Raw genomic sequence first — 27,149 nt, 5'->3', positions numbered from 1 at the left:
AGTTCCGGGGAAGGGGTTTTGGCCTTGGCACCATGACAACTGACATTCTGCTGCTGTCCTCTGCCTTCACCTTTGGGGACTGTGCAAGTGCTTTCCAGTCCTGACACTATTGGGAGCATAATGTTCTCATACATGGGGAGGGGTTCTTTTTTTATGGCCCAAAGTGACAACCCCCATGCTGTCTGATAGGAACCCTGGTGAATCACCAGGAGATCCTCTCCACACTATCTCCGGGACCATCATCCTCTAGGTCTACAAAGTGCCCGGCACTCTTATAACACCCACCTTAGCACCCCCCAAGGTCAAGCAGGGGACTTGGTTACAGCACAAAAACGAGTTCCGTGCAGAGTCTAAAAAGATCTTTTGGTGCATTCTTAGCACCTTTAATACATATTTGTTTGTAGAACTGTTTCATTATGATGAGGGCTTGTTTGTAAATGAATGATACATTTAAAATGGCATGGGGTCAGTTGGAATGTGTGAATTTTTATCTTCAGCACGCCTGCATTCTGCTTCAGGAGACATAACTCTTTCAAATACAATTTCTTTCTGTTTTTGTTTAGTCTGGCATTGGGCCAATATCATTACATCTTGCAGGTTAGTTAGTAGTTGCTAGTGATCGTATCATGAGGTTTGAGAGGGCATCGATGAGTACTGCTGTATTAATATTGATGCAATTTCAAATCCATGTCTAAAAAGGTCATGTTGGTTATAGCAGTGGAGGTTTGCTTTCTAGTGAGCTAATCTGTAAGGTAGAAGTCAAACAGTTCTTAGACCATAAAAGAGTAATCAATTTGATATGATGAAGTTTGGCATTAGGAGAGTGATTGTATGTCCTGGTTTCACTCACCAGTCCTGAACAGGGAATTTAGGAAGAGTGAGAGCGTGAATGGGGCAGGAAGTCAGGTACTGTGATCATTAGGCAAACCAGATCAATCTACTAAGAAAAAAGCCAAGGGGGAAAGATAGAAGAAGCACATTATTCAGTGGGCCTCTATTTAACAAATAACCATTGGACAAAGTCATATAAACAACATTATTGAAGGTCACACCTGCTAATACAACAAAGGCCTGTCAATATTCCTGGAAAACCATTACACACATTGAGTGCCTGGAACCCTTTCTAAAGGAGTTTCTTAACTCTGGATAGAACTACACTGAATACATTTAGCAGGGTCGCAGGGGCAGAAGGAATTCTTGTGGAATTAGCTACCACAAGTTAGGCAGCTGCCCAACCAAGCACACCACAGGACAGACAATAATGTGGATTTATTTCAGACATGGGAAAGGAAATATGTTTCTCAGTATGGCGCGTGCACTTGGCTGTTACAGAGCCCAAATACTCCTTGATCTACTGGCCTACTTCATAGACGCAGATCGCATGATCATACATCAAAGCTTACTGTTGGTGGTCTTTGAGTACCACTTACGGTGGATTCAATTCATTTCTGTCAAACGGTGAACCAAGGGGGAAGTCAGGGAACAATCTGTTTTCTCTGAAGTCCCCTTTTGTGTCACATAGTAGTTTTCCCTTTTGTCCCCGCTATTTAATGTATAAATGAAGCCACGCTTAAACTTCCTCCAGCACTGCCTGCCTGCAAATTCAAGGACCTAAAATAGGGGAAGCCAAAAACTTCAATGGAAGGTGAGCTATAGAATCAGAGGACCCAAAATTGGCTTCTTCAGAATGTATTCCTCTGACATTGCAAAACTAAGAGGAGAAATGCAAGCACATTTGGAGTAGACACCTGGAATTATTTGATTAATTAACCTTAGTATATTTTGCTTTAGCTTATTTCCAGAGGGAGAGCTCTAGAATGGGCTCATTCGCTTTCTGGTCTTTATTCTTCTTGTTGCCATAAACAAACAGGTACATTTTGATTAACGATTTTCTTATTTTAGCGAGTTGCAAATAAATATTTGTAAAAAAGTATTTCAATTTTGGAATGAAGAAAGGACAAGTCACTTACCTGTTACTCTTGTTCTCCAGCATGGGTCTTGCATGGATTCACATGCTATGAATACTCCCTGTCAGCAGGATGGGAATCCTCTGTAAAACAAAACAGTTTAGCTCTATGTTAAAAACTACATAGTCACTTGTATAGCCTATTGCTGTCATACAGCTCCAACCTATGACACTCGTCCTCCTTAGCACCACCCCAGGTGGCCATCTTCAGATTTGGTCATGCACGCAAAGTGGCACTAAGGTCCCAAGAAGAGCTGCAGAGGGGAAGGAGGGAGGATTTGCATGTGAATCCATGCAAGACCCATGCTGGAGAACAGGAGTCACAGGTAAGTAACTTTTCCTTCTTCAACATGGGGTTTTGCATGGATTCACTTGCAATGAATACGATTACACAGCAGTACATATAGACAACCACGGGAGGCGGCAAGGCTCAACTGAAGTAATAAAACTTAAGCCTAGAACGAACTCACCTCAAGAAAACAAGTTGCTTAGCACCATCTGTCCGACACAAGACTCCTCCCTCGAATCCACGTCGACACAGTAGAATCTCGTGAAGGTGTGGGTAGACCTCCACGTAGCTGCACTGCAGATATTGAGCAGGGGAACACCGAAGGGGACCGTCGTCATAGATGCGATTACTCTGGTAGAATGGGCCCTCATTCTGTCTGGCAATGGCAATGCATGATGCAGCTGGAGATGGAGGCTTTAGAGAGGGCCTTCCCAAGACCGAAAAAATGAGAAGTATTTTGAAAGTCTTTAGTGCGTGTCACATAGAATTTCAAGGCACGCAGAAATCCAGTGAATGCAATCCCCTTCAGAAGGCATAGAAGGCTTTGCGAAGAAAACTGGTAAGACCAAATGTTAATTTAAATGAAAGTCAGAAGGGATCTGTCATGGTCATGAAGTCAGGGGCTCAGGCATGCAGGGGTCGCAAGCACAGGAAACCTGGGTGGACACTGTCCTGGCGCCTTTGGCACCAGGCACAAGAACAAAAGTAAACAAGAACATCCATTTAACACCAAAAAGCTTTTATTATGGACATAGCACTTCAGATGCATTAACCTTAAACATTCAATCCATTAAGCAGCCCCAACTGTATTGTTGAGTGTGGCTGCTAATGGATTGCCTTCGCACGTGCTCACTCTATAGGGGTGGCAGGGTGTGCTGGTAAGCCGGCCCTAATGGGCGTGCCCACGATCTGAGCTACATAAGCTGCCCCGATCCTCAAGACAGATGCTTCACGTTATTCTGCACTTGCAAGCAGCGTAACGCTCACCGTCGCCTGAGGTCAGACATCCTGCTTCTTGCCAGCATACTTGCCAAATGGGGGAAGCTGTACTTACCTGTACATCACTTCGGCGAACCAAGTATTAATCTTTACACTTTCCGGAAGGCCGAAATAATCATCTTGGCACCGCAGCACCTCACGCTCCATCGTCGACAGCAGCACCTGCAAGGAAAAACAGAAGACAAGTTTAGACATCAAAAAAACAGTCAGTTTAAGGTTGCGCTTCGCCATACTTTGCGCTTTCCTTAAACCATCACTTACCTGCTGTCGACATTGTGGTAGCATCCATCTTCTACCCGGCTGCGTCTCGCATCTCACAGCTGCATTGATGCCGCATTCCCATCTAAGGGAAGAAAACAGAAGAGAGACATTATTGCGGGCATAAATAGGAGCAACTTAAACAGAACGAACAGCATCACAAGAGCTCAAGAAAGACTTACCAATCATAAGGAGAAGCATAGTCGCAGCTGGACTGGACTAATCCTAATCAGGGATCAGTGAAGGAACTAGATCCCATTCGACCCGCCCCTGCCAGAAGTAGCAGGACGGAGAGCTTATCTTCCATAATTCGCAGGTGAGCTTTATGGGCTGGCGTATGCTCACAGAAACCGTACTTTGGGGTGAAGGGTTTGAGAGGTACAACAATCACAGATTGGTGCACTCACACACTCTTATCTCCACGCAGGAGCAGTATCACAACGTACCGCCGCTCACAGCTTTTCTACTGAGGGAGAGGCCTGAAGGGGGTGATTCAAGTTCAGGGAGGGCTGCAACCGTGCACCATAGCCTCCGCAGAGACCAGGTGAGCGTAACAGGACCTTTGTCATAAAGGACAGATGAGTCTGGTTGAAAATCAAATATGGAGGCTTACAGGATAGAGCCTGGATCTCTCCAACTGACCTGGCTGAAGTGATCGCTATTAGGAAGGTGGTCTTACACGAGAGGAACTTCAAATATGTCAGATGCATAGGCTCAAACAGAGAGCGCCCATCAATTTGGACAGGACCAGATTCAACTCCCATGCCGGGGTAGAAGGCTTCACCAGAGAGAACGTTCTGAAGTGAACCTTGAGGAATTCCTTCACGAGCCTGTGAGACCATAGGGAGACCTTGCCAGGAGGCCAGGCATACTGGGATATTCTGGCTACGTGCACTTTGATTGATACATTGGCAAGACAAGCCTTTGCCAGCGAGAGCAGGTAAGGTAGAAGTTGTGGTGCTGTGACTTGCGGTGGGCAGTCATAATTTCGAGAAAAAAAATGTCGACAGACAAAAATGTCGACAAAAAAATGTCGAAAAAAAAAATGTCTACTTTCGTTTTTTTTAATTATATATTTATTTTAGGGGTTCGGGAGTTTAAAAAAGGGAAAAATTAACATTTTTTTTTCGAAATTTTGACTTTCGACATTTTTGTTGTCGAAATTATCACTATAAACCGTGACTTGCAGCTGTGAGAAACACACAGTGACCAAAAGTAAGACAAACACAAGTTATCACAGTTCAAGGGTGTTTATTGAACAATGAAAATCGCATGCGGGTTGGAAAAATGCCTAATCTAAACCTACATTTATCATGGGGACAGGAGTCGCCCATCAAATGAAAATGAAAAATAAGGCAGTACTAGTGATGTCAAGTCAAATAAAAAGGCCTATACTAAGAAAACCTATTGCCAATTCCTTACGCTAAAAACAAAGGGTGTTGGGTTAAGTTTTTAAGAAAAAAAGAAAGAAAGAATTGTTCTTAAATAATAAGTCAGGATGCAGTGGCTTGGGTCTCCTTCCCCACGGTTTAAGCATGGGGCAAGGTTGGAGCTTGGAGCACAGTATGATCTTGGCCTTCACTAGCACGAGACAACAGTTCCAATGCTAGGTGGTCTTGGGCTTCACCAGCACGAGACGACAGTTCCAATGGTAGTTCTCGATGGGCAAGTCTCGTTTCCTTAGAAAGTCTCTTGCCTTCGGTTCTCAGGTGTTCAAACAATAAAACAAAACTTCCTTTACCAAATGAAAGTTTGTTTCCAAAACTCAATACCGGTGATGGTTTCACCCCTGGGTCTTCCTCTTCTGGGTTGACCCCTTTTGTATTAGATTTTCACAATTTCCAATAGGGTGATGGCCCATGGGTTCCCCTCTTCTGGGCTGACCCTTCTCAATGTCAATCCAAAGTTCAAATAGGGTGATTGTTTTCACCCTTGGGTCCCCTCTTCTGGGCTGACCCTTCTGAATTGTAATACTTCATAGCTCTTACTCCTTTCTCATCATCTTAGGGTGATAGCTGAACTCCTTGGATCTCCTTTGCTCGGGCTTGGACCTCTCTCGACTGCCAGCCCTGGTTCTTCCTCATCCGGGCTCAGACCTCTCTTCGACTGTCAGCGTTGAGTTTTTATCTTCACCCTGGATCTCCCTCGTCCAGGCTCGGACCCTTCTTAACTTTTCAGTGTCTTCATCAAAACAGCCCATTGGAACTCCCTTCTTTGGGTTCACTACTGTCTTTTCTTTAATGCTTTCAATTCAATTCAAATGTTCACAGGATTCGCGTCCCTTTCTTTCATTCACCAGGTGGGATTCACTTCCCTTACTTTTATTCAACTTGCGGATCAAAGTCTTTCAATTGTACTTGTCTTTTGCTCGACCCTCACGTATGACCACTTTGCTTCCATTGGTGGCCCTCCTATGGCCTTATGGTTTCTGTAGTTTCTCAAGGTTGCCAGACATTTGGTCGAAAAAAATTGGTCGACCAGACAAATGGTCGAACCAATTTGGTCGAAAACCAAATGGTCGAATTTTTTTTTTTTTTTATTTTAACCCTTTTTTAAAAAAATTTTGGGGGGGGGTCCCCCCCCAACCCCCTTTTTTTCTCTAAAAACCCCTTTTTTTACTAAACGAAAACCCGAAAAAGAAATATATAAATAAAAAAAAAAATTCGACCATTTGGTTTTCGACCAAATTGCGTCGACCAAATTGCAGTCGACCAGTTTTTTTTCGACCAGTTGACTGGACACCGTTTCTCAATGGGGTTCGACCAGAGACTCTTGAGTTGGCACCCTGCAGCTGGTCTCCCCTTTACAATTTTAACAGTTCATCAAAGTTCATTAGTTCTGTTTCAAACTTTCGCCACTGTCAGATTCTTACTCAACACAGCCCAGTGCTTATCGATCCTCCCATCGACTCACCGGCTCTGATGAACTGTTGGGCATTCAGCTTCAGTGGAGTCAAGGCCTGTACCACAGGCGTGGGAGTCTCTTCTGTTCTGCCTTATCTGCATAGGCTTTCCCCGTATACCGTTGACATCTGCAGCAGGACACTTGTGCTATTGTTGACGGTCTTGCATTCTCCTCCATGAAGGTTCCGTTGGCCGGGAACGAAAAGGGTAAGGTCACTTCTCTCCTTACCACCCTCTCACTTCCCAACGCCTTTCTCCTTCTCTTGAACTGCTGCTTGGTAGCCATCTCCGTGTGCCGTCTGCCATACTCACTTTCCTCACCTTGCTCGTACTGTGCTCTCTGGCTCCACCTTTTATCCCTGTGGGGAAGGGAAAGGGCTGTCAGGTGTGTGTGATTCTGATCAATTGCCTGACTCTGCCTGACCCTGGTATTGGGACATGTCAGGTAAACGGCTCCTGTGTTAGTCTATTGTCCATTGAGTTGTGCAAAAGTGTTCGTGGCAGAAATGGGGGGGGGCTGTGGTTTGGAATGTCCTACGTGAGAGGATGGGGAATAGGTGTTAAATGAGGGGGGATACCGCATCTCACCCGTCAGTGTTCCACTCCCATTCCTCAGGACCCCCATCCAGGTGATCCTCCCTCACTGGTCCACCCCCAGGAACTGGATCCAATAGCGATGGCCGTGTCCTGGCCACCTCGTTGACAGATCCTCGAGGTTTAGGCAGGGAGACACCTTCAGGTTTCTCACAGAGCGGAGAGATCCTCTGTCACTGGCACCACACTGTACAGTGTTTCCACTTGTGTTTGTAGCATGAAAGTGTAGACAGAGCCCTGGCCTTGGCTATAATCTTCCTACATTCCAACGGCAGCGAGAAATGCAAAATTATAAGGCTGCAGAAGCCAGGCCAACAGGTTCAGGGACGCTGTGTCATGGTGCAGGATTGCCCCTCCTTCTCTGGATAGCAGGCCCAGTAGAGGGGGAAGCTTGATGGCCGGGACCACTGACAGGTGAAGAAGGTCCAGGTACCACATCTGTCTGAGCCTCACCAGTGCAATGAGGATCATCTACTGTGGGATAGTTTGAGTGTGTTGACCAGGTGTAACGGGGCTAGACACATCCAGTGTGCAATGGCCCAGTACCACAGGTTCTGAGTCTCCATAGAGATGAAGTGTGACCTCATCACGCCCTGCTTTTTGATGTAATACATGGTGGTTGTGCTGTCCGTGAAGACCCTTACCAACTTTCCCACAAGCTGAAACTGTGCGTAGTTGCAGGATGTCGGTATGCAATTTATCCTCCTCCGGAAGCCATAGGCCTCTGGCATATAGGTGTAACGTGTGAGCGCCCAAACCTTCCAGTGAAGCGTCAGTCGTGACCGTCACCTGATATGCAGGGGTCCTGACGGGAGCTCTCGGCGAGATGTGAGGGCAAATGGACCACCAGTGCAGGGCTTGGCAGAAAGCTTGGTTGAGGGCTATCCTGTCATTCCATGAGCCAGAGATCTGCCTTCACCTGTCGTCCAAGAACTCCTTAAGCGGTCTCTTGTGCAGTCTGCAATCAGGGTCCATATGAATGCACAAGGACATCATCCCCAACAGGGATTTCATGGAACGGACTGTATCAACACTGATTGATGACAGCCTTTGCACTTTCCTTAAGATGGTTTTTATTCTTTCTTCTGATGTAGTTGGGGGACACAATACTGTGCTGAGGCAGGCGCCCAGGTGCAGAGAATCTTTGTACAGCACCATGCAGGATTTGGGATAGCCAGTATAACTTATATTTAGCAGATTTGGCCGTGATTTTCAATTCCATAAGAGCCTGCATGCTAAAAATAGGTTCCCTTCAATTTGACTGGCTTGGATACGCTGACGATCTGTTGTTGCTAGACTGCACCCCATCAGGTTTACAAGCGAAGCTTGGCTGTTTGGTGTGGTTGCAAAGGAAAATGGTCTAAAGATAACCTCAGCGAAAACAAAAATGTTCACCTTTTTGGGTAAAGTTAAGACTCAAAAATCTAATCGGATGTCTTGGTGCCTTGACCAGAAAACTGGTCCCCAGTTAAATGCTACACATACTTGGGGGGTTTACCTTGATGACAAATTGAAGTGGGATATACAATGGGATGAAAAGAAAATGAAATGCATGAAGATGTGCCATGCCATTAGTCATTTCATCGGTAATCAAAGAGGATTCTCCATTAAGACTATACTGTTGTTATACAGGGCCAATATCTTTCCATGCATGATCTATGGGAGTGAAGTATGGGGAGCAAGATATAGTAGAGACCTATACAAACTAGAGACAACAATTTTGTGCATACTGTTTAGAATGTCTAAAACTGTTCCATTTGAATACTTATCCCTAGATTTCAACATCATGAGCATAGCAACCAGAATAGAATATAAGCACACCACCAGCTATGAGTCTCTGATACACCTGGACAATGAAACTATAATGGTAGAAGTAATGCAAGCTTCATCAAGGTGATACATTCCGACAAATTGGTCACTGTTGGTCTATACATCACAAGTGGACCTATGACCACGAATTCCCCAGTTATGGGCTATCTGCTCAAACTTGAAAAAATAAAATCAAAATGATTATTTGTTCTCACAATGCAGAACGGTATCTCGTTCAGCTGTCCACTTACAATAATAGTATTGTTTTTATTCAATCCCTACAATCTCTCCAAGTAACTGAGATATATTTATGCCTTTCCTAACAGTGTCACCGTTAGTGAATATCTCGTGTTTACGTTTAATGTCTCAGGAGTTCTGGCAACTACAGGTGCGCGTTTTGGCATTCCCCGCCAGGAGCTACTATGTAGATTATGTGGCGAGGAAACGCTTGAAACTGCAGAACATATCATGAGCTACTGCAATAGTCTGACCTCTCTTCAAAATCAATATATGAAAGCCTATAACAGTATGAAATGGGAGGACGATGTCAAAGTAAGATGGAATCTGTTAATCGAGGGCAACAATATTAATCGGATGTATAATATGATGACATTTTTGCTTTATGTGTGGACATTTTAACTAAATTATCCGCTGGGATATTGTAATGTGTAAACGTGCTGTAAACTATATACCTTTTCTGTGAAAAGTTTTAATGTATCTAATATGTCTATATGTTGCATTGTTTTTATATGTAAAGCTATCACAAGCTATATGCATAGTATGAAATAAAAATAAAAGATGTGGCAAAGTCGGTGGAGAATCCCAGAGAGGTTAGAGTCTGGAACGTCTCTGCTGTATGTTGCACTGCCTAGGCATCGAAACGAGATTGGGCCAGCCAATCCTCCAGGTCGGGCTATATATACACTCCCTTCTGACGAAGGACTGCCGCCACTGGGGCTAGGCATTTGGTGAAAACCCTTGGGGCTGATCTGAGGCCTAAGCACAACGCCTTGAATTGGTAATGCTTTCCTTGGATGACAAACCTTAGTAACTTCCAATGTTTTGGGTGAATGCGGATGTGGAAATATGCAACCAGCAGATCCAGCGTCGCCAGGAGATCTCCCTCGTCCAGTTGGCTGAGCACATGCTGTAGCGTGACCATCTTGAATTTCGGGGATTTTAGGAATTTGTTTAAACGACTCAAGTCCAGGGTGGGACTCCACCCACCGACTTTTTACAAACCAGAAAGTATATGGAGTACACTCCGGAGCCCCGGAGGCACAGGGGAGAGGGGCGTGGTCCTATTGCCCCTTTCAGCAGCATGGCCTTAACTTCCCTGACAAGTTGTGCTCTGTGCTGTTCTGGTCTCATCACGGGAGGAAGGCAGGGGCATTTTTCTCAGAACACCAGAGGGTGTCCCTGCTCGATGACGTTGAGCACCCATTTGTCCATGGAGATGTTGCGCCACATGTCGACAAATTGAGATAGCCAGCCTCCCACTGGGGTGCTGAAGTAAGGTGTTGGGCCTGGACAAGCTTCCTTCTGCGTCTGGGTCCTGGTGGCTTGAGGACGATGATGGGTACCTCCTCTATAGACCTGGGAATGTCATCTATACGCCTCCTGAGTAGTGTAGCGGGAGGGATGACGGTAGGAAGGGCTGAGCACCTTGGACATCTTTCCCTTTTTCAGAGCTAAAGGTCTGCCTCCTCTGTTGCAGCATGCCCAGAGAGCGTGCCGTCTCTGTCCGTTTTGATGGCCAAAAGAGACTCGTCCACTGGCTTGTTGAAAAAAGGTTATTCCAGTTGAACGGCATGTTGACTACCTTGGCCTGGATGTCCTGCCTGAAATGTGTGGCCCTCAGCCAACCTTGATGACGTAGGGCAACCGTGTTGCCCATCTGCTAGAAACCGGAGTCAGCAATATCCAGGGTGACAATGTTGGCATGGTCGGGTGCCACCTCCGCTTGCTGAAAGATCGTCATGGCCTCTGCCTTTTTGTCATCTAGCAGGGAATCGAGGATGGGCCCCATCTTGTATCACAGCTCTCTGTTGTACCATGCATGTATGGCTAGGGCATTGGAGGCCTTAACTGTAGATGCTGCAGTGGTGGTGGTGCGGATGCGCTTGCCAGCCACATCCAGCTTCCTTCCAGGTCAGGTGGAACTGAGCATGAGGATGAAGGATTCGACAATCTCTTCCTCACAGCCACCAAGACTACTGAGTCTGGTGTTGGATGGCCTTGAGGCATCTACGAGCTGTATCCGGCACCCTATACCTTTTCTGCAGCCTCTCATTTTTTGTAGGTGCGGAAAAAGGCTAGTGTATCACCAGCAGGCCATCCTCCCACACGTCATCCAGAAGCGGGAATGAGAAAAAAGCCTTTCTGGAGGATTCACTGTGCTGGAAGAGGAATCCCTCCTTCTTCTCCTCTGTGACCAGTTTGAGGAGCTTGGCCGCTCGGGAAATCATGGCCTGGAAAGATCCAACTACACCTCGAAGAGAGTCACTAGATGGTAGGTCAACATCCGGTGACTCATCATCCTCCGGGATGTAGTCGTCAAACTCATCCATACCCTGGACATCATCTGTATCCGGGTTGTTGTCAGTACCAGTGTCCGTTCCAGTGAGGGCCAACTCCTCCACGATAGAGGGCCATGCAACCGTAGGTGGCTGCAGGATCACAAGCACAGGAAGAGGTGGCGCCTGGTGTGGCTGAGACAGTCTTGGAGGACTGGCCACAGGAGCTGGGCCTGGAGCCACAGGAGGGCCAGGAGCCACAGGAAGTAGTCGCTTGCTGAATCACAGAGACTAGAGTGTGGAGAGTCAACAAAATGTCCAGAGAAACATCCCTTGGCAATTAATCTCTCTGAGCCAGTATTGGTGCATGCAGCCAGGGGCTCGTATGTTGAGCAGCCTTAGGCAATTGTGCAGGTCCTGGGGCTGGCCGCGGAAGCAGGTCAACACCTCCCTCAATAGGGTGTGAGCTGATGTCTTGTAAGACTTCTTCTTCCTCTTCCTGCTCTGACAGGATGGTAGGAGCGGAGACAGGGGCTGGAGACACAACCGTGGAAGGCCCCACAGGGGTAGCAGGCACTTGAGGGGCACTTGTGGGCTTTGCCAGAAAAGAGAGATCTGGAGGTGCCTCTTTCTCTCTGTTGGAATCTCTCGGAAAGGTGCTTTGCAACGGCGCACCTGAAGAAGGTAATGCAGGCAGAACAGACCCAGTCAGGATATGATATGATATGATATGGCATTTGTAACGCGCCTATACACAAGTGTTTCAAGGCGCGACGAGGCAGGGGGGGGAACAAGGGGAGACAGACAACGATCCTACTAGGCCAGGTGTCATTCAGATCGCGCAAGTGCAAAGGGTAGAGGGAAAGGGAAAAGTGCAAGGGGGAAAGGGAGAGGGGAAAGTGCAGTACAGGGTTAATAGCATACAGCAAACAGGATAAATAACAAGGGCCAGCTGGCGGCAAGTGCAAAGTAAGTGCAGACAAGTGCTGGGAAGGGAGGCTGTAGGGATACAGACACAGTCCCGTAGTGCAGGGGTTGCCATGGAGGCAGTGCAGGGGAGAGTGGCTGGGCCAAGGACTGAGAACGGTGAGTGGCCCAGTTGCAGATTCAGTGCAGTTTCAGTAGTATTAGCAGGGGAGAGGGGGAGAGAAAGCGGAGGCAAAGAGGAAGGTTTTGAGGTGCCTCCGGAACCGGAGATGGTTCTGCTCAAGTTTCAGGGAGGCAGGAAGGCTGTTCCAGAGGGAGGCCCCTGCAGCGGAGAGAGATCTGCCCCCAACTCGTTGTTTGGAGAAGCGGCTGACCCTGAGGGAGTTGGAGGCGGATGAGTGAAGAGCTCGAGAAGGAAGATATTTAGGAAGAGAGAGTTGAAGGTATTTTGGCCCAAGGCCCCAGACGGCCTTGTGGACAATGCAGAGGGTTTTGAACTTGATCCTCGCAGTCACTGGGAGCCAGTGCAGTGAATTCAGTCCTGGAGAGATACGGTCCCTGGGCTTGAGGCCAAGGACAAGTCTCGCAGTCCTGTTCTGGATGAGTTGCAAAGGGCGGAGAGTAGAGGCGGGCAGATTTAGATAGAGGCTGTTACAGTAGTCCAGCTTCGAGAGAACCAGGGCTCTAGAGACAGTGAGCTTCTGGGGGAAGGAGAGGAATGGAAGGATACCTCTGAGGAGGTGTAGCTGGTAGTGTGACTTCTTAGAGACGTCGGATATGTGAGGAGAGAAGGAGAGTATGGAGTCGAAGATGACCCCAAGGTTTTTTGCCTTGCAGGTAGGAGCAGGAAGAGGGCCAAGAGAGGCCGGCCAGAGAGCTGCAGGGAAGGAGGGAGTGGGTGTGCCGATGAGTAGAATCTCAGTCTTACTGGCATTAAGGCAGAGGTCGTTGGCGGCACACCATTCCTGGATAGCAGAAAGACAGTCAGAGATGAGGGAAGGAGAAGAGGAGGACTGACGGAGGCCTTGCAGGCAATGCTACGCTTGAGTTAGCCGCCGTGACTGTCGAGATGGAACTTTCAGTCATTGATGAGTCTGTCATTGTGACAAACAACGGTACCGCCAGCCTGGCGGATGGTGTCTTTGATGATGTTGTTGACAGAGTCTTCGCCTATGAGGATGATTTAGACAACACTCATGGTGTTGTCGATGAGGAAGACTTTGGGGTTGTCGATGATGACGCTGCCGACGACGATGAACAATGTTTCATTGATGGGTATGGCGATGAAAGAGTGGATGATTTCCAGCCCTCTGAAGACGGGGTTCCCTTCATGCCGATCCAGATGAGTGAGATGCCACGGCATCAACAAAGAAGTCGGAGCGTGCAATGACTTTGCCTTTTTAGGTACCTTTCCCTTGGAATGGTCCTCACAGGATCTCGACCTCTTGCCAGAGGGAGTATGCTCTTTGGGTCTGCTAGCTCTGATAGAAGCATGACTGTGCACAGCCAGCAAGTAAAAGGCCTTACCCTCCACAAGCCATGAGACCAGTCTCCGATGGTGATCCTTCCTTGTCTAAGTGGAGAAAGACTGGCAATTGGGGCATCCCTCCACATAGTGTCGGGTGCAGGCAGTAGATGCATTTCTAGAGGCGGTCCTCGATGAAGGCTTTCTTCTGACCACATCTTAAACAGGCCTTGAAGAGGCTCTTCTGCTTGCCCTCCGACACGGCACATGAACTAGATCCAAAACTCCTTCTGCAACCTCATACGATGTAACGATCTGACGGACAGTGGGATCGAGACCGGCAATGGATCCCTGCTGCCGACAACTCACAACAGTGACGGATTTTAAGAAAAATGGGAAGGAATAACAATAAAAAATAGGCAAAATTCTCAAGAAAGTTGAGCAGTGAAACTCAAGGACTGAAAATGTGTGGTTAAAATCTGAAGATGGCCACCAAGGGTGGAGGTAAGGAAGACGAGTGTCATTAGTTGGAGCAGCAAGGCCCAATGTGACAGCAATAGGCTATACATGCGACTATTCAATTTTATGCCAGTGCACCCCCGTTTCTGGGTGATACACAGCAATCTAGATTTTTAGCTGTCACAAACAGCCTCCGGACCCTGGACGTTACTGGTGGACATCTTGGGCTCAAGATGTCTGGACACTCCTCTTCAGGACCCACAAAGATACCTCTGCAAAATGGCAGGAACAGAGGACTGGCTTTCAGTTCACCTCGGTTGAAGAGCAGCAGTTGCACCATGTCCCCTCGTTGCTATGGGAAGTGGTCACCTGTCCAGGTCTTCTCTGGTTCAGTCCTTGAATCAGCACAGCAGCCTTTGAATTTGTTGAAGAGTCGCACCAGTTGGATTCGGGTTACAAGCTTCAGGAAAAGTCCAGGTTTATTCTTCTGGTTTGTGACTTCGGCTTTTGACCCAAAGATAAGTGAGGGGTCCCTTGTTATACACACATGTCCCCCATTCATCCAGGCAGAGCTAGGCTCAGACAGTCAATCACACACTAGTGCATTCATCAGGCAGCATCGAATCAGGTTCACAGGCATTCAGGCCATTCACCCAAAAACAGACACTTGAAACAGTGAATGTGTATTGGAGGGAACTCCCAGCCTTTCAGAGCACACACCGCATTAATTTCAGTCTCCGTCACAAATGGCTCAGGCAGGCCACAGGCATTGTGACACACAACCAAAACCAGACACCCCTAGCAAAGGAGGTGTATTTGCTCCTCTCTTCATTCAGATCCCACCCCTTCAGTGTACCCAAAACAAGCAGTCGCTGGGAAAGCTCCTACCAGTGCACCTGGGGCAGCACCAGAGCCATATATGGTCCTTCTACCCAACATCCAATCAGGAGAAGGGAACAGAGCCAGGGTCTCTCTGGACTTGGAGAAACAAGGGGGAAAGGCAAAAGAAAGCATGAGGCTACAGTGGCCAACTTGCCTTTGTTCAGGAATCCATTGATTACTATGGCAGGGCCTCTGTGTCCCAAAAACAGAGGACACCCAGGGCCACTGTCAGGTCAGAAAGTAGCTGAGACCAGCCCATAACCTGCTATGTGGGCAAAACACAGGTGCCTAAAAAAATCACACTAGGGGTACCAAGGTATACCCATGCCCATAGGTGCCATAGGGGTGTCCCATGTGTTACTGTTCACCAAAAGGAAAAGAGGAAGAGCTTCACTGCCAGGGGTACAAACTGGACTCCTGTGCAGAAAACACATAGAAAACACATACAGGGAACTGGTAGGACAAGGACGAGGAGGCCCTGTCCCTCCAAGAGAATCAACAGCATCACATTCATCCCCCCCCCCCCGGAACTGAGGTTAGGGTGGACTAATCTCTCACGAGATAATCTGCCACCCCCTTCCAGATGGTCAACATACCTTCTGGAAAGGCCAACTGCATTGTCATGACTCTTCCTTTGTCTCTGCTCAATGGTGAAGTCTAGCCCTTGCAGGCTAATGGACCACCTGAGCACTTTTGGGGTTTTTACCCTTCATCTGCATAAGCCACTTTAAGGGCTCATTGCCAGTTTGGATCTTGAAGGCTGACCCAGTAAGGTAAGGTCTGAAATGCCAAAGCCTCCAAACTATGTTAAATCATTCCTTTTCAACAGTTGCCCACCTTTGTTCTCTACCTTTCAGTAGCCTACTGATGAGGATCATCGGATGCTCTCACCCTTTGTCATCCAACTGGGATCAGACAGCTCTAATTTCCGGTGTCACTGGCATCAGTTTGTACAATAAAGGGTCTACTGTAGTCAGGGGAACACAACACAGTTGCCCTACACATACTTTCCTTCAGCCAGTCAAAGGCCCTCTGACAGTCGCCATCCAATGGACCTTCCTAGGTTGTCAGAGCTGTCAGAGGGACAGCTATGGTACCATAGTCTGCCATGAGGTTTCTGTAGTACCCAGCTCTCATCTGGGTTTGAGTAGTGGGTGTCTCCCAGTTCTGTAAAGATAGTACTTTGCTGGGGAAAGGTTGGATATGATCCCCTCGTACCTCATGATATGAGGGCTATCTGGAACTTGGTGGCCTTGATAGTGAGGTTGGCCATTGGGCTGAGGCCTGGTGACAGTGAGAACAGAGGGGCATACTGCTGGAGCAAAACCCTGCAGGCCCTCTGCTGTTCTGTTGTCAGATCTGGAGAGAGACTCACTCTCTCCACTGGGCCACCCTGAGGGTTGCTATGCAGCAAGTCCGGAAGGGGCTCACTCTCACCCTCCTCTTGCCCTGAGGCTTACAGAAGGCATGAGACTTCCCGCTTGAGCCTGTTAACATCGAAAAACTGAGGGGCTACCCATGTCAACCAGATAGTTGACTTTGCCCATCTTGGAGATTATCCTGAAGGGTCCAGTCCACTTATCTGCCAACGCTCTGGGCTTGGTTGGCTCCATAACATGGATCTCCTGCCCATTAGTCCAGTCCACCTGTGAGGCCTTAAGCTCATGTCAGTACTTGTTCAGCTCTTGGCTCGCCTTGAGATTGGCTGATGCCTGACCCATCATCTGTGCCATCCTCCTCCTGAGGCCTAACACATAGTGCCCCACTTGCTTGGTACGACCTGGAGGTGTTGCCTAAAAGCCTTCTCCAACTATGGCAAGGGCCACCTCACTGGATGTCCAAAGAAGAGCTGAAAGGGGCTGAATCCAACACCCTCCTGAGGCACCTCTCTATAGGCAAACAGCAGGCATAGTAAGAGGAGGTCCAATTTCCTCATCAGGGGCTCTTACAAAACACTCACCATGCCATTGATAGTTTTATTAATTCTTTCAACCAAGCCATTGGTCTGGGAGTGGTTGGATTTAGAGAACATGCAAGTTACACCACACTCCTTAAACATTGCTTGCATGTAACAACTATACATGAAGTTGGATCACGTGTCAGAGACTACCTCTTTAGAGAAAGCCACTCTGGTGAACCACCTTGGCTGTAATAGTCCGAAGGGGTATAGCCTCAGGGTACTTGGTGCCATGATCTACCAGAACCCGGATGAACCTGTGTCCCCCTTATGTGGGAGGGTCTAAGGGCCCGACAATGTTGATACCAACCGTCTCAAAGGTGTGTGCCAACCACTGGCAAAGGCTGCCTTGGGGCAATGACACTTCCTCCAGTCTTGCCAGACAACTGACAAGTGGGCAGATCTTGCAGAAGGCTTACACTTCTATCCCCATCCTGTGCCAGTAAAAGTGGGCTGAGAGTCTTTGCTTGGTATTCTTAATGCCATAATGAACTGCTAAACTGCCAACTGCAAAAAGAAGGGCCTGCAGACCTGAGATACAACCAACCTTTTAACTGCGCTGGGTTCTGACTCTGTGGGCTCACTATAAAGGAGCTTACCCTGCCAATACAGTTTGAAGGTCTTCGGTACTTCACCTTGTGCCTGGGCCCATCTCCTCAGATCCTCAAGAGAGTGGCATTCTCTCTCACACTTACAGAAATCTGCCCTAGAGCGCCAAAGTTCAGTCAACAGACAATGGAGGTCATGGTGATCCTCTGGGGTGAGTACCTCTCCCTGAGGAGGGACCTCTGGCTCTTCTCCCTCAGGAGTTGAGTCTAGTGTCACCACTGGGCCTAGTCCCTCAGGATCCTGGACCACAGTGGGTGCTGCTGATGCAGCGGTAAGGGAATGGGCTCCTTTCACAGAGGTGGCCTTCTTGCTCTTACTTCTTGCCTTTAGTTTCCCCTTTGGCTTGGGTATCAGTCAGACAATCTTGGCCTAAGACCTAGTGACTGCAGCATCAGTCAGGACTGGCCCATCGGAAACCAGCCCCATTTCAGCTAGGCCATTACACAACAACACCTGGGCAGGCACATGATCTTGTACAGTTGCAGGAATTGTTGCTGTCGTGTGATCAATCTGGATGGTGACTAGAACAACAGGGGTATGTCTGGGAGGCCCATCAGCTAAACTGGTGGTTCTCAGAGGAGCACCTGTATATTCCTCTGGCTTAAGCAGGGTCCTTTCCACCATGGTCACGCTAGTCATATCGTCTCTCAAGCCAGTGAAAGGCTGGCCATTAATGAGGACACTTCTGAAATATCTCTGGTTATTCGGTTGGATAGTGGCCAGAAATTCTGAGTACTCGTCCCAGGCCCCAAGGGAAACTAAGGAGATCTCTGGGTTGTATACGAATTGTTCGTTTTACAACTGTTCGAATTACAATTGACCTTTTCACAATTGACCGAATTGTGAAGGTCAATTGTAACATATATGTGGGGGGAAACCCCACACAACCCCCCACCTAACGCCAAACCCCCCAAAACCCCTATATATATATATATAAATATATATTACCAAACAGATATATATATATATATATATATATATATACGGTCAATTGTGAAAAGGTCAATTGTGACCCTTTAAATTCAGTCAATTGTTCATTCCAACAATTGTAAACAAACAATTTGGATAATACCGATCTCTGCACAGGCACCAAAGGCGATTCCTGTGGAGGAGGTGAGGGCTGTGGCCTCCACCTTAGGTATTGGGCAAGGGTAGGTCTGGCTGACAGCCTGGACACCAAGTGCCTTACTCTTACACTTGGGGTCACCCTTCCTGTGATCCTGGGCCCCACACTCCCAACAAGTACCAGGGGTGTGAGGAACTAGATTTGGACCACTGGGGGTCTTCTTTACAGCAGGAGTACCACTACTCTTACTCCCACCCCCATGGGACTTATCCCCACTAGGTTTATGAATTTTAGAGGAGGGATGCTTAGGTTTACTCGAATGTGGCTATTTTCTGGACACATCAGGTTTCTGAGAGGTCTCTTTTTCTTTGTCCTTGTCCTTTCCACTGGGATCCTTAGGGGACACCCTGTGGGACACCCAGTTGTCGGCCATCTTGGCCACCTTAAAAGGTCTACATCTGGTCAGCAATGTACTGATGCAGCTCTGGTGAACAGACAAAATGCTAAAAAAACAAGAAGTGAGACAAATCAACAAACGTTTTCACTTTGTAAACATTAATCCACCCTATCATGTTCAAATGTGAAGCACTCACCCAGTCAACACAAGACATACTCTCTTTCTTCTCATGTTCCCTGAACCTCTTAAGGTGTCTTGCCAAACTTGGCAATCAAAGCGGCTTCCATAAACTCATACTGGCCCATTTCATCCACACTCAGTTTCAGAATACAGTCATAACCAGCATGAGGTACCCTACTCAGCAAACACATAGCCCAATCCTTCTGTTCAACATCATGGATATCACAAGATATATCAAACGCCTCTAAGCATTGGAGAATATCTGAACCCTTCAAATACATACCCACCAAAAACTGAGATGCCTGCCCCATGAAGCCCCAAGCCCCTCACAGACACACATTTACTGTGTGCATGCGAGGTGCTGGGGGGCCTCATTGCCTTCCAGCGCCTCACATGCACAGGTAATCAATTGTGTGTACATGTGAGGCTCTGGGGGTCTTAGGGGTCATGCATGACCTTGCATGTGAGGTGCTAGGAATCCCAATGGACTGGGCTGGCATTCTTTACTGGGCATACCCAGTAAAAAAAATGCCATGCCTTCCCCCTGGGCCCCAGTGCCTCACACACACACAATGAATGTGATTGTGTGTATGCCAAGCACCGGGGTCCAGGGGGCGGGGATGGTATTTTTTACTGGTCAGCTATCATAGATGTCCATTAAAGAACATAGCATTCCTGTCCCTTGGACCCCACAGCAGCAAACACACACAAAGTGATTATGTGTGTATGCACGGCACTGGGGGGGCCAGAGGGGAGGGTATGGTATTTTTTACTAGACATCTATCATAGATGTCTACCATCCCTGTCCCCTGGGCCCCACAGCACCTCAGACGGAGAGCTGATTTTGTCCGGTGGGGAGGGGGGTTGTGCAACAAAGGCATTTTTAAAATGCCTTTGTTGTACAAACCTCCTACCTCCACTCGCCAAAATCAACTCGGACCATCACAAAAACACACACACACACACACTTACACAACATACACACAGTAAGCACTCGCTGTCTCATTTACAGTCACGAGCACCCATCATGCACTCACTCATAACACAAGCATATATGCATCCATATATGTATTTATGTAAATAATTGAACAAACAAACACACACATTTACACAATATACACATAACAAGCACTCTCTGTCTCATTCACACAGGCACCCATCATGCACTCGCTCACAACACATACAACACATACATGCTTTCATACACATATTTAAATAATAAATACATGAACATACAACACACACACACACACACACATTTGCACAACGTACACACAGCAAGCACTCTCTGTCTCATTCACTCGAGCAAAGGACTGAAAAAGGACCAGTTATGCCAGAATGTGCTGATCTAGAGGTCAGTACAATGCCTAGGGAAGAGATGGGCACGAAAGAAGATGCACAGGCATCCCGTGGTGAAGACGCAAAAGATCCAACCCAGGCAAGATATGCCACTAAAGAAATCAGATGGATCCCCGCCCCCCAAGACTAGGATATTACCTGGTCGAGTCAGAGGAAAGCACCAGCGTCAGGAACACTGGGAGGTGCCCAGGGTGGGTGAGGGGATTTAAGGGGTATGTGTATGCTTGTTAACTGTTGCACGTGTTGGTTTTGTTGTTTATTTTTATGGAGGTATGTGGTGACATCGATCTGCATGCGCAACGGGTGCTGGAGGATGCGACGTCACAGGAGGAATAAATGGAACCACCCTTCCGGGAGGTGGGCAGTTCCAGATGAGAGATCCTGCGTCTGAGTGTTTATTGCTGTAGCGAGGCCTCCCCACACATCCATGCATACATTAAACAAAACGTAACAACCCACTTATTTGGTTTTCAAAAATTGATTGGTTATGCGTTGTGCTAGAAACAGCAGGATTACAAAATGAAAGACATCCCCGAAGCAACAAGGCGCACATACGTGGGTATCACATAAACCAAGGCGAGCATAGGCGCCAAGTGCATGGAGGCAGAGGGGACAATTCACCTGTACTTGTTGAACGACATGGGCTGGAGTGCCATTTTGCCCATGTGAATATTCTGCATGTATTTGTATGGGGACGACGAAAAACAAGAAATAGGATTGAGTGCTGTGCGTTTATAAATAGCTTCTGGCTCTTCACTGCTGTACTGATGCTCAGTGAAGTGTTGCATCTTGCAAAATTAGCATGTGCTGCTCCCTTCTGTAGGAAGGATGCCTTATCAATGGACCACTCGAGCCTTAATTGCGGGCGGAAGGGGAAGGAGAGGATTGGACAGGCCAAAGCTGCTTGGCCGGTGCAGAAGAATTAGGGTGACTGTGGAGATCCAAAAGCAGAATGCTGAGGAAAGGCAGCTCAGCAGGTTAGGTGACTGATGCTGAAATGTCATAGGTGTAGATCTGCCTGTAAAAGATACAGCTTTTTTCCAATTGTTGCTGCAAAATGTGTTCGAAAATGGGCTGTTTCGACCTGGGGTGGGTAAGGCTCAGTGCTTTAAATAGAAACAAAAAGTGCAGGTACTCACCAAGCTACAAAGCCGGACATTTCTGCGCAGCGCTTTCGTCGGCCGTTCGGGGCGGCACCTTGGGCACAGGTCCCTTTAAAACACACCATGTTGTTTGCAGGCAATGCCTAGTGAGATTAAATTATGTGCCAAGGAGCACACACTTTGCTAAAGCAGTATATCTGAGATCCTTTCACACAAAATTCCAGTTTGTTGTTATGCATTTTGTTAAGAAAGTTTGAATTTCTATATTAAATGAGACTTTCTTTTTTACGTATCGAACTAGCAATTTATCAGGGTGATGGGTGCTCGCTGGCCCGAGAAAGATGGCAGCCTCGAGGTGAAGCTCCTCTCTACGAGAGTAGGCCATGCGGAAGAGGGAGCATTGTGAAGGGACGGGACGCCGTTAGAATTGCCCCAAATGCAGATCTAAATGTAGTGCGTTGGGGGCCCAGAGATCAGACCTCTTAGTTCATCTGCAGCAGAGATTCCAGCGGTGGTTTGGAGCTCTGAATCCCGCTGCAAGGTGACACAATTGAAGCTGTGGGGTGCGCTTGGTGTGCATGCCGAGCGGTCACCAGAGTGAGCAGTGGTTGCGCCGCTGTGATGCCTCTCTGTGGGCTGCTCTCCCAAGACAGCAGGGTAGGGGCCGGCCGGCCCCTTCCCGGTTGATTCACTCGCCGCAGCTCCGGTCTGGGACCTGCTTACCCAGCTGTGGTTAACAGAGCCAGGATCGGACCGCGGAGGGCCACTGCTGGGAGCCACACTGGGAGTGTGCAGGTCGAGCTCCTGTAAGCACATAGCGGGCTGCTGTGCTGTGGATCAGTGTGGCTAATTGAGGCTGGCACAGTGTATTGCAGACATTCAATAACGGGCAGCCCAATTAGGACCAACTGCACACTACATCCAGTTGGGACGAGAAGGAGGCATTTATCTGCATTTCGGAGCAATTGCTATCCACAATATTTGGCACTCCATATCTCCATTGGCCTTTGTCAGTGGAGGGGACTCGTGAAGGACATGTGAGGGCTTGGCTGTCTTGTGTGGCTAGCCTGGAGACCCGACGTGACAAGAGGCAAAGGTAAATGGTTTCAGGGAAGGGGAAGAAGAAATCCATGACAGAAGACACCGATTTCTTTGTGCCGCACACTGGGCAACGTACCCTGGACACGTCTTCACACCAGGACCTGGTCATGGCTGTACTGGGCCAGATAGAGAAACCGATGTCACGGCTGGAAGGTAAAGTTAACAAGTTAACAGAGAAAGTGGCCCAGCTAGAGACAAGAACCTCCACCCTCGAACAGAAGACCAGCAAGCTGGACAAACAATGTATGCCAACACTACCTCAGGTGCAGAAACCTACTCAAGAAATTGAGTTCTTGGTGAAGAGTGGTAGGGTGTCTGACAACAGACTTGAATTCCTCAAAAATACAATGCAGGCTTCACAATTGCGTATTATTGGTCTCCAGATGGGTGCAGAAGGGGACGACCCAATAGGCTTTGTTTTGAAATGGCTCCCCGAGCTGCTTGAGCTTGATGTGGAAGAAGACCCTCTATACGTCGACAAGTGCTACATGCTTAGACTGTCTGGATCAAAAGCGAATCTCTCGTCGGGACTGGGTCCCCCACTGTTGGTGTGGCTGAGTGACTCCCGGCACAGTCACAGGATCCTGAAGGCAGCAGCAGCTAAGAAAACTCTGGAATTTCAAGATCATAGGATCCATTTCTGTGAGCTGTGTCCAGGTTTTCATTGCAAAACGTTCCATGACAACTAATAACAAAGAACCATCTTAAAAAAAGTAATTTCCCAGGCTTTCCAAATCAATCCCTGCTCCATCAAAGGACAGCAAGGGTAACAGGTGAAGCACACTTAGCGAAACAGTGTTCCGCGTCTAGTGTGCTGCAAGCACAGTAGGTGCATGTTTATCTCTCCTTTTGTTCTGCAGGGTGGGTCCCGAAGGAGATATTATGGGCACTGTGGGTGGTGGAGAGATGAGGAGGGAGGGGGCACTGCTTTCCCCAGCAAAGGCTGCAGAAGCTTAGGCTTTTGAAAAAGTGAAACAAAAACCTTTCATTTTCACCCCGCAACATAGTTGAGTACCGGTACTCTCTTACAGGCGTTGAGAAGTGCAGGTACTCACATTTATTTATTCATTTGTATATTTATAGTGCGCTGGAGCCTGCGGGCGTCAGGGCGCAAAAGCCGGAGAAAACAATTCAGCATCCAGAGTCAAGAAATGATGTATCCAATAATGATAAAAACTAAGAAGTGTAGGTACTGAGGGCCGGGTAGGACCGGGCCAGTTAAAGCACCGCTAAGGCTCCCTTGCTTCACTTGGTATGGGAATTTCTGCACAGCCTCCTCCCTCTCCCCCATTCCCCCAGTGGAGAAAATAAAAAGTTGGCACCCATGAAGGCAATTATATGATCATTTGGCGTATATGATCTTCTTGCAGCCAGGAAGTGTTTTGCTGCAAATTTAAACTAAATCCTCTGCAGGCGATTGAAGAACCATGGTTATGTGGTTTGGGGGGACCCGGGGGAACACAAAGCGTTTCCCCCCGGGGTTGTTTTGGGCGCTGCACAGGTCAGCGAGCTGGCCTACGCATAGTGCGCTGCCGGGGGTATTTGAGGGGGCAGGGAAGGTTTGAGAGCAGGCAACTGTTGAGGACAAGCGTTTGTCCTGGTTGCCTGCTCCCGAGGCTTCCCTGGTGTAGCGACAGCTGAGGTGAGGCAGGGATTGTAGCAGAGTTTAGTTTGGTGGTTGGGTAGTGTTAACTAGGGTGTTAGTACAATAAAACATTTTTTTCACATAGTCGGGTGTACCATAAATAAGGTACACCCTCTTACTGTGTGTGCAGCTCCCCACCGCTGGCTGTTTTGGTGGGTGGTGTACAGGGGGAGCATGGTCGCGGTGTCAGATTTTCGCTGGGTTGGGGTCTGGGTAGTGGCTGCCAGGAGAGCAGTTAAGAGGGTGTTTTCACCCGTTACCTGGATCAGGGGGGTCCTTAGTGGGGACTTTGTGCGGGCAGCTTGAGTCTGGGTACAGGTTTCTGTTTTCGGACTCTGCGTGCACCAGGCCTGCGGGGTTGCAGGTGCCAGGTAGTAGGGCCATTTGTTGCGGGGAGTCTTGTGGGAAAGTTCACCGTAGGCGGGATTTGGGGGGATTCCTGGGCTTCAGATAAAGAAGATTTTCTCCCCCTTGTTACGCGGTTCATCCAGGGAATAAGTTGGCTCGGGGGCCAGCTTTTTAAGTGGGTCAGCAGGGCGGTGCACACATATTAAGCAGTGCTGCTGTGGCAGGATGGTGAGACAAGGGGGAAAGAAGAAGGGGTTGATTGATGACCAGGCACAGAGGAAGGCCCTGGCTATTATCAGCAGGGCAACTAAGACCCAGCTTGAGGGGGGCGGTCGGGGAAGTTACGGGGGAAAAGGAGGATGGTGGGGGGAGGCCACAGCGGAGAGCTGCGGCAGATGGGGCTCTTGCTGCAGTGGTAGCTTGCAGCCCTGCGCCCAGTAGAAGGGAGGTTTGGGAGAAAGCGGGTAGGAGGAGCAGGAAGGAGATGCCCAGGAGAGCGGCTGAAGGAGTAGGTGAGGGCACGGGAGGAGATTTGGGGGACAAAGACTCGGTGGAGGAGTTGGGGGATAGGAGATTGCAAAAAGGTGCAGGGCAGGCAGGGGGTGAGGATAGCGATGCCCGGGTGCGGAAGGGGGCGGTGGTGAGGAGGGGTAGGGGAGGAAAATACCTGCATATGAGTGCAGGAGGGAGGAGGACAGAGAGGCTGGGCGATGGCAGGGCAGAAAGAGGTGAGCGGGAGCGGGAAGGGGAGGGGTCAGCGGCTTGGCACATGGGTGACACAAGATGGGGGGCAGGAAGGGAAGGGGTTGGGGCCCAGGTGATAGGGGGTGAAAAGGGTTTGTGGGCTGCGGGGACCGGGGAGATGGAGAGGAGGGTATCCTCAGTGGAGGTGCAAATGGATAAAGTGGACGAGCCTGTGGTACCCGAGGAAGGGCAGGCTCCGGAGCAGAGGGCGGCGTAAGGTACCAACAAGGAAAAAAGATTGCCATATATGGGCATTACAAAGCCATTGGGCCCACACTTGATGGGGGCAACAAAGGATAAGATATGGCAAGGAGAATTTGTGGATGTTTTTAAGCTCCTACATAGGGAAGTAAGGGCTAAGGAGGGCTCTAAGGAGGAGGAGAAGGAGCTGGCCCTGCGTCCAAAGGTGCCAGTGACGAATGAGAATTGGACGTCGGCTTTTGTTATTTATGCGAGCGTCTACTATGAAAAATGTCCGGAGAGGTGTGTAGCATTGTGGAAATATATGGATGTTATAAGGAAGGCATTCACGAGTTTTGGGGGCTTCACGTGGGTACGTTATGACGAGGAGCTCAGGGCGAGGATGGCAGGGGACAGCCAGGCGGTGTGGGGTGAGATCGACATGGATCTCTGGCTGCAATAGATGGTGCTGACGAGGCCAGCTCCAACGTTACACACAGCGAGTGGTTTACCAGTGCCTTAACCGGCCCTTTCTTGGTCGCCCTGCCCCAGATGGAGCAGGGGGAGGAGGCAGAGGTCAGCCCTCAGCAGCATGTTGGGCTTTCAATAAAGAAGGCTGCTCGAGGAAGATGTGCAAATTTAAGCACAAGTGCAGCAGATGCGTGGGTCGGCAACCGATTACGCATTGTTTTCAGGCAGGGGACAGAGGGAAAGGTCGAGGAGCGAGGCTAGGAGGTGGGGGGGAAGGACCGTATTGCAGTTAAAGTTTACCGGAAAAGGTGGGGGGGCAAAGGTTAGGCAAAGGTTTTGCGGGGGATTTAAACAAGTTATCAAGGTATAGGGGAGCATTGCTAAAGGAAATAATTGGGGGACCTAGCTGGTTTCGGGAGATAGGGCTCAAGGTAAGGTCGTTGGACAAATCTGTCGCTGAGGAGGTTTGCAGGGGGACGGTGAATGAAGGGGCAGTGGGACGGTCTAGGAAGAAGTGTAATAGGTAGTTGGAGATGTTGTTTGGGTGGCAGGGGCACAAGTGCTGGTGTATAGGGAAACAGTTTTTGAGGATTCTCGCTTTAAGAGGAGAGAGTGCATCTATCGGTATATGTGAATAGTTATGAATTAGGGGGCAATGTGGGGGGTATAGGACATAATAACAATTGGAATTAGAGGTAAGGTTAGGTTAGGTGGGGGCAGAAAGAACACCTCAGGGGAGGGTTTTTCTGGTGCCGGGGGCATGGCCCCTTTGTATGAGGGAGGGAGGGAAGCACAATGGGGGAACAGCGCGGGAAAGGATGGGGGTGGCGCTGTTTGCAGGAACGGGCTACCCCGGGGGTGCAAAGAGGGGGAACAGGTATTGAAGATGGAGAGGCAGGGCCCCGGGATGAAGATGGGAGAA

The 27,149-nt window shown here is 48.6% G+C and overlaps 1 protein-coding gene across 2 annotated transcripts in view; it reads right to left on the bottom strand.

Moving 5' to 3' along the window:
- Nucleotides 1-27,149, bottom strand: part of LOC138455244 (fatty acyl-CoA hydrolase precursor, medium chain-like) — an 820,182-nt gene that overhangs the window by 388,098 nt on the left and 404,935 nt on the right. The gene's annotated exons all lie outside the window — the stretch shown is intronic.

Source organism: Ambystoma mexicanum, chromosome 1p (genome assembly GCF_040938575.1).
Source record: "Ambystoma mexicanum isolate Mex_15411 chromosome 1p, UKY_AmexF1_1, whole genome shotgun sequence".
Classification (NCBI taxonomy): domain Eukaryota; kingdom Metazoa; phylum Chordata; class Amphibia; order Caudata; family Ambystomatidae; genus Ambystoma; species Ambystoma mexicanum.
Note: the sequence above shows the minus strand (reverse complement) of the source record. Positions and strands in the feature narration are given on the sequence as shown.